Here is a 15,453-nt window from a genome sequence, read left to right on the forward strand (position 1 = left end):
GGTTAAGGGCTAACATCTGCTCTGGTTTTCTGTGAGATGAGATGGGTACTTTTACTTGGTGAACATCTGGTAGGGCTTGGGAAGCAGATTATCTTAAATAAGGACATGAGCTGGACACATTCCTTAAGGTTATTTGGCTATAGATAGAAAAATGCTCTCTGGATATTGAAACAAAATGTCTTGGAAATACATACAGACACTTCTTGTAATCAAAGGAAACGGCAAGAACCTGGGTCCTTGGCAAAGGCGTTTGTTCACAGATCTTTTCTTTAGGGTGTTGCCGAATGTGGGATTCTCAGTTCTAATGGTTATCTTCTCTCTGCATGTCCCTATGCCATATTTAATGTTCCTGAGATGAGGGGTTTTAAAGATTTGTTCTAGGATGCAGCAGGAAGGTCATGAGTTCAAGGCTAGCCCGGGTGACATAGTAAACCACTAATAATGAGTAAAGTAAAATAATAGTAACAGAACCAACAGTCCCCACTGCTGTCTGTGAATTCTCTTCTGTTGGTTGAGGCAATCTCAAAGATCTGAGACTTCGGAGGGTTTTTTTTGTTTTTTGCATTGACTCATTGTTTTTCCATCATGATATGGCTGTTTGAGAAAACACTTACAGGGAAGACTACATTTCTACCCATGGCTTCTTACAAGTTCTTATTTTTGTCTATCCTTTTCCTCTGGTCCCTGTCCCTTTCCTCCCTTTCTTGTGTATCCCAGGCTGGTCTCAAATGGGCTACTGATCCTCTTGCCTCTATTGCCTGAGTGTTGAATTTCCAGGAGTGCAGGCTGTGCTCAGTTTATATGATGCTGGATAGCAACCCCAGCGCTTCATACACATTGCTAAACACTAATCATTGAGCTAAAATCCCCAGGATTCTGTTTTTGTTTTTGGATAACTAGGAAGTCACCCTGGGCAAGTCCATGATTCACTGCTTTGTCTATTCTACTAGAGACTGCATTGATTCTGTTGTGTGAAATTTGAAGCTCCAAGTTGTTTGCATCATCTGACCTTGCCTAGGTTTGTTCTTGCTGGACTGACCTGCAGAAGACATGCTCTCACTTCCAGGTATCCTGTTGCTCATGCCCTTGCCTACCTTAACCCTTACTCATTCTTTTACTCAGTCTCAACCGAAGCTGCTGCTCATTGGCAGTCTTCTTGCTCAACTGTCTGCTCCATACCATTCTCCATAGCACTGCCATAGCTCTTAACACGTTCTTCGGGTACTTGTGGGATTACAGCTTGCACCCCAACAAACCAGGTTCAGCCACCTCTCCTCAATAAACCAAGGAAAGGACCTGAATTAATAGTGAAGAGCACAAAAAGGAGAATTAGTCAATGTTGCTGCATTGGGAAGAGAGATAAGGAGAACGAACGGCACTTGTCTTCAGGGGAGTCCATCGTCAGGGTTCTGACATGAAAGTAGGGTTTCATAGAAAACAAGAGATAAAGATAACTAGACAGCCGGCAAGGTGTGGTTCTCTGTCCACCGTTTTCTTGTTTCGTGAGTGATGGAGAAGACAAATATCTGAATTAATGACATAAAATCTACTCCCTCCTGGTGTGATCAGCCACAGCTTTTGCTTTTCTCAACTTTCAACCAGAGTGTGGACTCAGAGGTCAGAGCCTGTCTGAGTCATCTAGTGGACACTTGGCCCAGCCTTTGCAGACGAGCTAAGTGACACACTGGAGACAGCCTGAGGAGGAGGAGAGGCTCGCGCATCCCACCCCAGCCCAGCCGCAGCAGCCTTGAGCAGCGGGAGGCCCGGGCCCAGGAGCCAGAGGCGGGACTTCCGGTCCCGCTGGCGACCGCGGCCCGCGCCAGGCGGAAGCGCGGCTCCGGGCCAGGATTCGCGAGCTCCGGCTGGAGCTGAGTTCGGAGCCTCGGTGTCCCGGACGCCCGGGGACCGTGTGGATGCTTCTCGGCGCTGCGTCGCCCGCTGCCGCGGTTCGGGGGAGGCCGGGGAGGCAGGCGGGAGTCGGCGCGGGAGAGCCGGGACTCCGGGGTGAGGACGGCGGGCGGCCCAGGGCCGCTGCGAGGGGCTGAGGAGGCCGAGGTGACATCCTCCGTGGGGGTGTGTCCGCGTCCCGCGGCTGGTGGGGAAGGTGGCCCGGGACGGCCCAGGGGGCTCGCGGGGAGAGCCCGAGAGCCAGCCCTCCTCTCCATCGGGGTCGAGGATGAGAAGGACGCACCGACCTAAGCCGTCTGCGAGAGGACCGACCCGCCGCGGCTTGCATGCATGCCCAGCAAGCACGGCTTACTTTGCAGTAGTTTCTTTCTCTCTCCTAAGACGCCCCGAGCCCCCTTCCCGAGGGCTTTGGAGAGAGATTCTGCATTCGCAGGGAAAGCTTGAACTCTTGCTCACCTACCTCCAGCCCAGGCTACCTTTCTTTGTCAGACTAACAGGACTTCACGCCTTTGGTTCAGACAAGCAAGCCTACCCACGTTTTCATTTTGGACTCTTCTCTGCCTCGCGAGTCCAGGTTGTCCCACTTTCTTTGTCGTGGGATGAACTTGTAATGTCTGGAGAAAGCTAGCACCTTGATGTTTGCACTTTACAACCTACTGTTTGCTTCCCAACGTGGTGACACATTTTTAGATGTTAAATAGATTGGATTTTTGCCACGTACTGGGCGTAGCTAGGGAAAGCCCGAGTACTGTCACTGATGAAGGCTGATTTGTAAGGATTGTTTGAAGTGTTTCACGTCTCAAGAGTTAGAATGTTAATTCACCCCCTCGCATTCCCGTATTTGTCAGTACAGGTAACTTAAATCTTACTTGGTGGTCTGACCTGAACTATTTGAAACAAATCTGAAAACACTGTATATTTATTAATATCCTGGTGTCTCCCTAACTTGCTATAAGTTCTTGGTGACCTTGAATCCGTGCTCTGCGCGGGATAGTTATTGTAATAACGGTATGTTGACTGGCACAGCTGATATTTACCAGTGTAGAATGGTGCCTTAAACAGCGCTTTAACAAGTTAAAGAAGACATTGAATGAAGTCTTTGTTAGTTACTGTGCTAACTGCTATGTTGACTTTTTTTTTTTTTTTGCATGTCTTCATTGCTTCTTCTCCTTCTCCTCCTCCTTGTCCTCTTCCTCCTCCTCCTCCTCCTCCTCCTCCTCCTCCTCCTCCTTTTTTTAAAAAGCTATTTTATGTGTTTGGGTGTCTGGTCTGCCTGTATGTCTGTGCTCCACATGCTGGTCTGGTGCTCAGAGAGACCAGAAAAGGGAATCATGGTCCCCCAGAACTAGAGTTGGGAGCTGCATGTATGTGCTGGGAATCCAACTGGGGTCCTCTGGAAGAGGCATCTCTCCAGCCTCTTAATTTCATTTCTTCAGTAGACACGTTGCTTTCCTGAAGGCTTGATTTTATTTTAGCATGTTACCTTGATTTAAAACCTCTAGGGATGACCTCCCGCCTCCGTGCCATCCTCCTATTCTCCTGACTTTTAAAAGAGAAAGCACTTGAAAGCTCTTGAGTCTTTTTGAACACTTGAGTTTTTTGAGACAGGGTTTCTCTGTGTAACAACCCTGGCTGTCCTGGAATTCTGTCTGGAGACCAGGCTAGCCTTGGACTGGCAAAGATTCACCTGCCTCTGCCTCCCCAGTTCTGGGATTAAAGGCGTGTGCCACCACCACCACCTGGTTCACTTGAATCTTGATATTCATGGGTGGTGGAAGTGTTCATCCTTGAAATGCAAGCAGGCTTGCTTTCTATGTAGGCTTCTAGTTGTAGATATGAAAGGTATGTTTGAAGTTTGATTGCCTTGGGTTTGGGAAATCACTGGGATGTTTATTCTTTGCTGCAACTGATGAATACATTGCTTAGCTTTCCCTTTAGATACATTCTTTCTTTGCATCCTGTATGATTTAGATGTTTCATAGTTAGCTATGTTAGTGAGAATTTTTTATTAGCTGCAGCAAATTGTTAGTTATTTGTGTATGGGGGTCATTTTTTTCTTTTTTTTTTTTTTTAAATTTCTGCTGCATGATGTGTCTGTCTGTCGAGGAAGAACTGCCCAAGCAGTGATAATTCAAACAGCCTTTGTATACATACATTTAAATGCTTTGTTTGGGTAGTCACCACTTTGTAATATGTCAAGCAATTGAGTTAGTTGGTTCAATGCCTTTGGGCTATCAGTTTTCTTATTATATAATACACTCTCAGTTATCTGCTTATCCTAGTTAGAGAGCCATTCCTGGTCATTCTATCCAATCCAGAAAATGGGATATAGCTGAGGAACACAACTTTATGGATTAGGAGACATCACAGAGCCAACAAGGATGGCTGAGGCAGAGCCCATCCTTCTCTTACAATCAGTCTTTGTCCTTTTTCCTTTGCTGAGTTATACTTTCCTTTTGTAGTGACCAAGATGACTCAGGCCTCAGTGACTCAAAGGGGATTCAGAGCAGCTATACAAGACTGCAGTTCTGTTAAGAAGGGCATAGTCTATTATACTGAGGCCCTAAGGAGAAGAAGAACTGGAGAGGGGGAGCTAAAAATATTTGTAACTGAGATACAGCTTGTCATTTTTATAGAAAAATTTGTATATGATTTGCTACCTCTGACAAAATAATATTATACTTGCCCGATGAAGGCAGCAAATTGCTAGACTATTGCTTCTTGAAAAGTGGACATCATTCCACACTATTAACAAAATGTTCATTGTTATCGGAAGTTTCAGATTTCACTAAATCTTTTTTTGTCATTTTTTAAAAAATTGAGCTATTCATTTTTCCCCTCCCCTCCCCTCCCCTCCTCCCTCCCCTCCCCTCCCCTCCCTCCCTCCCCTCCCTCCCCTCCCCTCCCCTCCCCTCTCCTCCCCTCCTCCTGCTCCTCAAGCTCCCAATTTACTCAGGAGATCTTGCCTGTTTTCTTTTCCTAGGTGGATACATGTATGTCTGTCTCTCTTAGGGTCCTCTTTGTTGCCTAGGTTCTCTGGGGTGGAGATTTCATTAACATTTAAGAGACACATCCTGTTTCTGTGTGTGGTAATCCTAAGTGCCCTCAACTTGTGTGGGAAGTCTGCATTGGTCTGATCCCCTGTGTTGCTACTAACAATTTTTAAACTGAAAAATTTTATGTGTATCTTATTAACTTTTATCTCCTTATGCTAGGCTAGGGAGGTTATTATTTTTGCTTGCTGTGGTATATTTTGGTGTCTATTTTCTTGCTCATTTGTTAATGATTATTTTTAGCTTGGTCTTCTGCACTTAAAATACTTCTTCCTTAGAGCTTTGTATTGATTGAGTCAGGGCTGGGCTGGGTCTATGATAGTGATTAATGATCTCAGATGATAGTATTGTTAATATGTTGGTATTGCATTGAAAGTACTAACTCAGAAATAGTAATCGGCATTTCTTTAACATGCTGTCATATCTGAAAAGCGCCCATTTGACTGTTACTATTTTAGAGTATCAGTTAGGGTTCCTCAGGAAAAAAAAATGAATGAGTGCACACACAGTGTAAATGTATTATTTCTATTACGACTTAAAGGTTTTATTTTAAGTCGGCTGAGAAATGGTCAGTGGTTAACAGCACTTGCTATGTAACTGTGAGGATCAGAGTTCTGATCCCAGCACTCCTGTAACCCCAGTTCCTGTGGGACAGAGACAGGGTTCGTGGGGCTTGCTGGCTTCCAGCCTAGCCAAGGAAGTCCAAACCTAAGTTCAAGGAGAGATCCTGCCTCAGGGAATAGGTGGATGGAGAGCAGTAGAGGAGGGCACCGATTCATCTAATTTTAGGGAGTGCCAAGCTCAGGCTGGAAATCCAGCAGTTGATTCTGTAGTCTTCTTGTGGTTGACAAGTCCATTTAGGGCACATGGGGATGTGTGCTGCCCTTGGAGCTTGAAAAATGTTTGCAAGTGGGGATAGTCCAAGAGGCCTTAAGAACAGGGACCACAAGGACCAGCACAAGTGGTTCAGAGTTTTCTTTCTGGAAGAAGTTGGTGGTAAAGAAACAGGTGCAAATGGAACCCCAACTTCTGTAAGCAGAGTAAGGCAGAAGTTTGGAAGCCCTCTCCCACAGGGTTTTAAGGAGACTCTGGGGGCATTGTAGGATCTAAATGGGTCTTTTAGAAGGTTGCCAGGTTTTAGGCATTAATTAGAGCTGAATCTTGGTAGTAAAATTAATGCTGTTTGTCAATCAGTTGTAGTCCAGGACTGTGAAGAGAAATTTTTTCACAGTCCTGTTTGAATTCTTGTCCTGGCTTACCTCAGTGATGGACTGTGGTAGAGATATGTGAGCCAGTAAAAAATCCTCTCATTCCCAAGTTGGTTTTGGTCAGTGTTTTATCGAAGCAAGAGAAACCAAACTAAGGCAGTAGAAATTTCTATCCCACTTTGTCTAACCCGTGTTAGAGTGCAGGCTGGAGCATATCTTAAAGTCCTTTCTCCTGGAAGTAATCATCGTTTTCTTTTTTTTCAAAAGGTTCTTAGATTTTTTTGTTGTGTAACCCTAAAGTATAAGGGGGTGTGTGTTATTTCATCTGTGCACAGCCAGGGGCATTGTAGCCACTTGTTTTATACCACGTGTTTCACTTCAAATTTTTGTTAGATGCAGTTAGTTTATAATCGATCAGTTTTTCTAAGGATGCTGCTTCAATTAATGTAGCATGGAGGGTGGCTGAAAGTGGTGTACACTTCGGACATGTTCGCTCTGTGCAGAGAGTGAGGTGCCAGTTAGCACAGGGCCTGCTCACATAAAAATTCATTTTCCTTGGAATGTGAGGCTGGAACACTTCTCATCTTACAGCATGCTGCAGGGCAGGGCTAGAATCCAAACTCTGATTAAAATCACCCAGCCTTTTTTTTTTTTTTTCCCCCTTTGCTTTATAACCACAAGTTATTGCCGGTTGAAAAGGATAATGTAGGGTAATAGTGACTTCATTTCCATCTGCTGCAAAAAATTATTTTAGACAGTTTTATTTCTTTTAAACCTAGATACAAAGGCCACTTTGAAATGAAGAGTGAATTAGTGGCTATCAAGCAAGTAGCTATTAGATTCCTGTCCTAGAAGCCTGTACATCCTAGATGCTGATGGCTGTTGCTGACAGTTAGCAGTTTGTTCTCAAATAGGCCCCTCAGGTGTGTGTCGAAGGATGTGGAGTGACAGAGAATTCATGTATTAAGAGTCTGCTCTGTCTAGTCTTAGGTTTTAGGCAGAGGTGGTTCGTTTCCAGATGCTGCTTAGGTTTTCTCATGTTTCCGGGTCAAGTGCTTTGACTTTGCTAATCTGTAATGAGCGTATGTAAAACCACCAGAAACATACACAATTTGTGTTAATTATTTTCTTTTCAATGTGAGAATTGAGCCCAGGGCTTCACATGTATTAGAAAAGTGTCCTACTACTGGACTATAGCCCTAGCCCTAATTGGCTAAATTAACAATTAAAGGGACGGAGAGATGGCTGAGAGTTAAGAGTATGTACTATTGCTCTTTTAGAGGATCCAGGTTCAGTTCCCAGCACCCTCTTGGTAGCTCACCACTGCCTGTAACTCCAGCTCCAGACAGTCCAATGCCCCTTTTTTTCTGGTTTCCTTGTACACATAGACTTGTAAATAAAAAAATTAAATCTTTAAAAACATTTTAAAGTCCAAATGTAACACTTAGGATTACTTGCAGTAAATATTTTATTTAGTCATTGGAACCTCAAGGAACTAAGGCATTTTGAGTTGCCTATGTCTAATATCTTGTCACCCTGTCTTTCCCCACCTCCCATGCAAGTTAGGTATTTGAGGGGAGGATTGAAGTCCTGTACTTACCAGATAGTGACTCTTTTTGGTTTCTTTTTGACTGTCCTATTGTTAATTTGCCCACATTCTTTCCTTTTTGGTTAGGTTTAACCCAGCATAGTATAGAAATATGTTCCCTAGTATTGTAACCTGATTGTTAGTGATTTGGGCTCTGGCCTTCACAGAATAGTAGCCATCTAAAAAATGATTTAATTTCTGGTTGTTGCTGGCTTCCAGGATTTTGTTTGCTGACTGTGTAATGGGTATTAGTATTATCTACTCCTTTTAGGAAGTGGGCAACTAGAATATAATTTATTAACTATTGTTTAGGTGCTTTGGAATTTCAGATCTGTTTTATAAAAGATTTTAGTCTTATTTAGAAGACTGCTAACAGTTGTTAATTGTTTAGTGCTCGCTGATCACTGGTTTTGCATCTGCCATGTGTCATTTCCTCTTCACTACAGTCCCATTAGGAGCTATTACACCAGATTTACAGACACAGAAGCTGAGGTTTATGGAGGCTGAATAGCTTGTCCTATCTACACAGTAATTGTTGGAGCTGGAATTTTAATTCAAGCAACCTAAAGTCCAGGATTTAGCTTTTAACAACTCTGCTATTAATCAAATGGATACTCTGTCTCATGCATAATACAGATCTCTCCTATAGTGCCCCCCCATCCCCCAACCGTGCCATTTCTGATTAGAATCTGAGTATTTGGACAGACTGTCCATGTCTATTGTACTCATCATTCACCTTCAGAGTTACTGCGTGCCAGTTGGTTTCTTAGTATTTTCACCCCAGGCTGAGAGGACCTGTCTTGTTGATGACTGCCTGTACTTTCAAATTGGAGGGGTGGTCTTCTCTTCCACTAACAATAGCAGTTACAGGTTTTCCCACAGATAATATTGTACTTGGAGGGAAGTTTATTTTTGTTTTCAGTGTACACCTAGGTGGCAGAGTTGTAGAAACAGCCAATGAAGAAGAGGAAGAAAAAGGTTGATTTAAAATTGCCCATGAGAGGGCTGGAGAGATGGCTCAGAGGTTAAGAGCACTGACTGCTCTTCCAGAGGTCCTGAGTTCAATTCCCAGCAACCACATGGTGGCTCACAACCATCCGTTATGAGATCTGGTGCCCTCTTCTGGTGTGCAGATATACATGGAAGCAGAATATTGTATACATAATAAATAAAATCTTTTAAAAAAATTGCCCATGAGAGTGGAAAGGTGATGGTCTGTATGTGGACTATTGAGTTAAAGCTTTTCATGGTTTTGTCTTTAGAGTCAACCTTTCTACACTATTACTGGGAGATTTGTGACCTACAGTACTTTTATCATACTCCTTTAGGTTTTAGATTGCAATGTTTAGCTTTATAAAATAACATAATCTTCAGAGGCCTGTGAGATGGCTCAGTGGGTAAAGGTGCTATAGGTACATTCTCATAACCAGAGTTCAATCCCTTGAACCCACATCCAGATGGAAGAAGAGAACTGACCATACACACACACACACACACACACACACACACACACACACACACACCCCACACACACACATACACACACACACACACACACACACACACCACACACACACACACACACACACCACACACACACACACACACACACGAGAGATAGAGATAGAGAGAGAGAGAGAGAGAGAGAGAGAGAGAGGGAGAGAGAGAGGGAGAGAAAGAGAGAGGAGGGGGAGACAGAGACAGACACACAAACACACACACACACACACACACACACACACACGAGATAGAGATAGAGATAGAGAGAGAGAGAGAGAGAGAGAGAGAGAGGGAGAGAGAGAGGGAGAGAAAGAGAGAGGAGGGGGAGACAGAGACAGACACACAAACACACACACACACACACACACACACTCGAGACAGAGAGAGAGAGAGAGGGAAAGAGAGAGGAGGAGGAGATAGACACACACACACAGAACAATTTAAAACAAAATGTTTTTCCTACAAGATAACCATTTCTTGTCTATTTTGTGATTACATCTTTGTTTTGACAAATTTTAATTAACTGCAGTGAGTTGTCCGTCATTAAGGTGACTAATCAGGGAAGAGGGTTTAGCCAGCTCAGAGAATAGTGACTGAGTCTTACATGCAGTAGTAATCTTAGATTTTGCCATGGAAGGGTCATTTATGTTACATTGAGCTTAATCTTTTGAAAAACATGGAAACAATTTAAGATTGATTTTTTTTATGTGTATAAATGGTTGCCTGCATGTATGTGTGTGTACAGTGTGTGTGCCTGGTACCCATAAAGGCTAGAAGCTGACAGTTTACCTGAAACTGGAGCTCAGAGGTTTGTGGGCTGCCCCGTGGTGCTGAGAGCAGAACGGAGACTTTGAGAGCAGCAGCAAGTGTTCTTGATTGCCGAGTCATCTCTCTAGCTCCAGGTCTAAACTTCTGAAAGCATGTTTTTTTGGAGCAGTAATAAACAGGTACTACACATAAGATGTTTTTGCTTAGGAACTTTTCAATCCTGAATCAGGAGTATGCAGGAAGTCAAGGAGGCATACATGTAACTGAATTTTGTGTAATGCTTTCGATAGTAATAATTAAAACAGTATGATTCAGAAACGTAAATAATCTTTTTACAACATACTTCAGTGTTGTAAATGAGAGAAAGGAAAAGACATTTATGCACTGTTGTGTGATGCTATGCTATGTCCTAGGTTTAGTGTGCTTGCATGTTAACATAAACTTGACTATTATCCTTGTTATAAAGGTAGAAAACCAAATTTTAGATGGCTTCCATCTAGTTGTGTGATCCCAGCACTGAGGAGGTAGACTCAAAGAGGATCAGGGTCAGCACCTGGGTTATGTGGGGCAGAGTCTCAAAAGACAAAACAAACCTCAGCAAAATGTAGGTAGATGGCAGTGGTTAGAGTAATATAAGTAAAACTGCAATTTCAGTACAGGACTGCATGGCTCCAGTGCTGAAGTCATCCTTCCTCTCCCCTCCCTTTACCTCCTCTCCCTCCCCTCCCCCCTCCCCTCCCCTCCCCCTCCCCTCCCTCCCCTCCCTCCCTCCCCTCTCCCCTCCCCTCCCTCCCCTCCCCCCCCCCCTCTCCCCTCCCCTCCCTCCCTCCTCTCCCTCCCCTCCCCTCCCCCCTCTCCCCTCCCCTCCCTCCCATCGCCTCCCCTCCCCTCCTCTCCTCCCCTCTCCTCCCCTCCCCTCCCCTCCCCTCCCCTCTTTTTCTTCTGTTTTATTCTCCTTCAGCTCTACTAGAAGTTTTTGTTCCCTTCCTCTGCCAATCCCCTTTCTTCTTCACCCTAGAGATGTCAATGTCCATAAACTCTAGCTGTAACTACTGTATTTCTCATATTAGTTCAGTCTCCAATGCCAGGAAGGGGGGGTCATGGGAATTGGGAGGCTGAAGAGGATGTGAGGTGTCTTAGCCAGATGAGACACATTTTATTCATTTTGAGTGAAGGCTGCCACATAGACTGCTAGGCAGGGGATGCTGGCGGCACCCAGGCACGTGCTAGCACATGGGCGACGCATAGGTGAGCGTAGGTATGCAGGCAGACCGGCACACAGGCTACACAGAGGTAGGTATGCAGACCGGCCTTACAGGCAGACACACACAGGCATGCTGGCAAAGATGAAAGCACTTGGTTCTGAGCTCAAGGCCATATTTACCCAGAATCACATAAAAGTAGCCTTCTGCCAGGAATAGTTATATAACAGATCACATTACTGTTTGCTTTTGGGTTTTCCAGATATTGGTGTTAGCCACACCCCCCCCCCCCCCCATTATTATCACCACCAGGACTGTGCAGATTCCACCAGGACACGTCGCTTCAGAACTAATTTACTGCTCTGTGTTTGTTTATTCTGTTCTTTCTGAGGCAGTCTCTTTATGTACCCCAAGCTGTCCTGAGACTTACTTTGTAGCCCACAGAGGTCTCAAGCTGGCACCAAGACCCCCGCCTCTGCCTCTTCTTCAGCTATGGTGGAGATAAAGGCTCAGCATCACACTGTGTAGTCAGAAGCTTGAAGGTCCCATTTGTGTTTTAGGGACCTCAGTTCAGGTAATGAGGTTAGCTCCAGAGTTAGTTCCCCTTTCCAGGGACTTGGGTGGTTCTCTTAGAGGCAGAATTGTGGCTTAGGATGTTGGTGTATCTATCAGTCCTTAGAGTGATGTCCTTCTGGACAAGCCATGTACAGAAACAGCTGACACACATAAAAACATTATGTGGATCTTTGGTCAGAAAATAGTCACAGTGTGATGGTTTGAAAGAAAATGGCCCTCAAAGGGAGTGGCAGTATTAGGAGGTGTGGCTTTGTTGGAGTAGGTGTGGCCTTGTTAGAGGAAGTGTGTCACTGTGGCGTTGGACTTTGAGGTCTCTTTTGCTGAAACTGTGCTCAGTGTGGTGCACAGTTTACTTACTGTTGCCTGCGAATCAAGATATAGAACTCTCAGCTCCTCCAGCACCATGTCTGCCTGCATGCTGCAATGTTCCACTATGACGATAATAGACTAAACCTCTGAAGCTATAAGTGAGCCTCAATTAAGTATTTTCCTTTATAAGAGTTGCCATGGTAATGATGTCTCCTCACAGCAATAGAAATCACAAATAAGACACAAAGAAACCAAGATAGCATGGAAGCCAGGAGAGCAGAACAGGTAGGTGTCAGTCAGGCGCTCACCACAGTGTTTCCTGGAAAGCTCTCAGATGTCAGCAGCTGTAGGAACAGCGTACCTCCTCACACTCACCTTTGCATCTCAAGTCCCCTAGTTTTCTAGGGACCTCAACTCAGGTAAAATGGTATCTGTGGCTTCTATGAAGAAAAGTTTAGGATGAGCCAGGATGAAGCAGAGTTGGGTTCATTGAAAGCAGGAGGGCCCTTAGGGGAAGAGAAAAGCACACCTGAGAGCATGAGTGGTTTCTTCAAGAAGAGCTGCCCTCCGGTGTCCTGTGGTGATGGTATATTTTGTATATTTGTATATTTTGGAGGCTTTTATAATGTCGTTATTTAGTGGTTTCTCGGGACTCTCCTCTCCTTTTCCTCTCTCTTTTCAATGGTTGAGAGTATAGAGAGGCTGTGGAGGTTCCTTTGATGGGACTCCAATCAGACAAGCAAACCAACGATGCACAGGGGTCTATGATATGGATTTGACTGTAATGGGGTTTCTGATGAAATTGCTGGAAAATCAGAGCTGAATAGCTGGGGTAAAAAGCCTTCAGCAAATGTTGTTAGTTGTTTTAAATTCTTGATTCTCAGCTGTCAAGAAGCTTCAATACACATGGAAGTGAGGTTCCTTTCCCTTCCTACATCTGCATAATTTTGTCCTTCAATTCTGCCTCATGCTCAGTTCTGGGATATAGGCATTTATCATTAGATTTCTGCTTTCTCATGATCTCTGACCTTGGAACACTTCTTGTAGTTTATTTCTGACTTCACCATACCTTTTTTTTCCTTTTGGTTTTTCGAGACAGGGTTTCCCTGTATAGCCCTGCCTGTCATGGAACTCGCTCTATAGACCAGGCTGGCCCGGTACTCACAGAGATCCTCCTGCCTCTGCCTCCCAAGTGCTGGGATTAAAGCTGTGCACTACCACTGCCCGGCCTGACTCTACCATACATTAAAAAAATAATTTCACTCATTTAAAATATTTTTTTACTTGAAGGTTGATAAGGTGTTTTCATCCTTTCCACTCCCACGATTCTCTCTCATTCCCTTTTTCCTACCCCTGGTGAACCCCTTCTTCCTAGCAAGTGCTGTCTCCCTTTTCTTGTCTTTTGTTTAGTTCTTTTGTGACCCACTGAGTTTAATGGGGCTGCTTGCATGAGGGATAGTGAGGAAATACTTACTGGAGCATGGGCTATTTTCCAGTGGCTACACCACTAAAGAGAAAGACTTCCCCTCTGTAAGATGCTGTTAACTGCCAGTGGCTCTTCAGGTAAGGACAGGGCCTCAGAACTTCCTCCCTACACTATGATTGGACGTTGACAGGGAGGTGTCAAGCAGGTAACTGACCACAGTTGCTGTGAGTTCATAAGGGCAACATCCATGCTCTGTCTGGAAACAGTGTTTTATAGCACTGCTCTTCATGTTTCTGTTCTCACAGCCTTTCTGCTTCCTCCAGAGCCTTGGAGGGAGTGAGAGATGCCCCATTGAATACTGAGCACTCAAAAGACACTTATTCTCAGCACTTAGGCCAGTTACTAGTCTCTCCACTAATCATTGTCCACTGCAAATGAAATTTCTCTCACTAAGGCTGAGATCAGCATTAACCTGTGGTTATAACCACAAATCTTAGAAAGTAGTTTTATACCATGTCCATTTATGAAAATAATAGTAGGTTCCCCACAAGGGCCGATGCCCTCGACAGCCATGGGCTTTTGATCAGATTTACTGTGCTAGGCCTGATTTGATTTACTATGGACTGGGCGTCATGTCCAAGTAGAACAGTGGTTGGTTATCCCATAATAGTCATGCCACTAGTGCATTAGTGCCATCTAGTTTTGGTGGGTGACCAAAGCAATGGTAATAGCCTGTATATTTAGGTGGCCTCCGAGCCTCTCTGGTCAATAATTTACAGAGAGGTAGGCATCCCATACTCAGCACTGCAACCCAACATGCTTTAGGTGATCTCTAGACATATATTCACCAGCCAGAAGCAAGGCCACCTTGTCACCTGCTTACTTGGAGTATTTTGTGTTGAGCCAAGGTAGTGGGGTGGTAGTGTGTGAGAGGACTTTTGGTTTTAGTCTGGCATTCTAGTGACTGTCAAACCTTTTTCATTGAGAGACATAAAAAATAAACATGTTGGAAGAAGTGGCTCCAAAAGATTTCCCAAACAACCTTTGAAAATGTCCCTTGTTGGAACCTTTACTGACTTCTTTATCAAGGAAGGAGAACAGCAGTCTATGGACAGACCTTTTTAATGGGAAGGAAGTGTTGTTTCTTGTACCTTTTACTCTGAGGTGAACAGGCTTCATGACTTGCTTTGTGCCTGAGATCCTGTGTTGTGAAGCTCAGGTGGAGCAAATGCTCAGAGAACATTTATGACATTAAGGCTGGGATTACTGTGAACATGTCAAAACTCATTTGTATTGGAATTTTGCAGAGTTTGCTCTAAGGATTTAGCTTCTTAATGAAGCATTTAAAAGATGATGACCTTACTTCATGAATTTTCTGTAAATGGGATTTTTAATGTGTTTCTGGAGGCATCTTTGGCTCAGATATAGTTTTCCTATTTAACAAAAAATGTATAAGAGGTTTTTATTGAAAAAATTATTACCAAAAATAATGCCTAGGATGCAAGCAGCACTATACTGACTGCTTGACCCATTGCTCCTTTGCAGTGTACCCAATATACTAATCTTCCTTAAAAAAAGAAGGAAGAAAATAGTACCTGTATTCATTTTCTTCTTAACCCCATTTAGCAGTAAATTCAGGAGGACATCCTGGAGTAGAAAATAATGTTGTTACCTATGTGAGATGTTTTGCTTTGCTTACTGACACTGGAAAAATACATTTCCTAGCAGGTGGTATTAGTGTGATGTTTTTGGGCCATGCTTCTCAGTTAGTTCTGATAGACGAGATGAGCATTTCTGGGGACAGTGGCTTGCTGTAGGTGGTGATGCTGAGTGAGAACTGGAGCACATCCATTTCACACCCAGTATAAACTCCCACGCCATTTCCAACTTTTTCTTGAGTGGACCATGTCATTTA

General features: G+C 44.0%; 1 protein-coding gene across 6 annotated transcripts in view; it reads left to right on the top strand.

Annotated features, from left to right (window-relative positions):
* The first annotated feature begins 1,800 nt into the window (after positions 1–1,800).
* Disp1 (dispatched RND transporter family member 1) overlaps positions 1,801–15,453 on the top strand; it is a 137,838-nt gene continuing 124,185 nt past the window's right edge. For all 6 annotated transcript variants that reach the window (XM_027418778.2, XM_027418781.2, XM_027418777.2 and 3 more), the window contains exon 1: positions 1,801–2,004. The gene's annotated coding sequence lies outside the window, so the exon portion shown is untranslated. The remainder of the gene's footprint in view (positions 2,005–15,453) is intronic.

Source organism: Cricetulus griseus, chromosome 5 (genome assembly GCF_003668045.3).
Source record: "Cricetulus griseus strain 17A/GY chromosome 5, alternate assembly CriGri-PICRH-1.0, whole genome shotgun sequence".
NCBI classification, from domain to species: domain Eukaryota; kingdom Metazoa; phylum Chordata; class Mammalia; order Rodentia; family Cricetidae; genus Cricetulus; species Cricetulus griseus.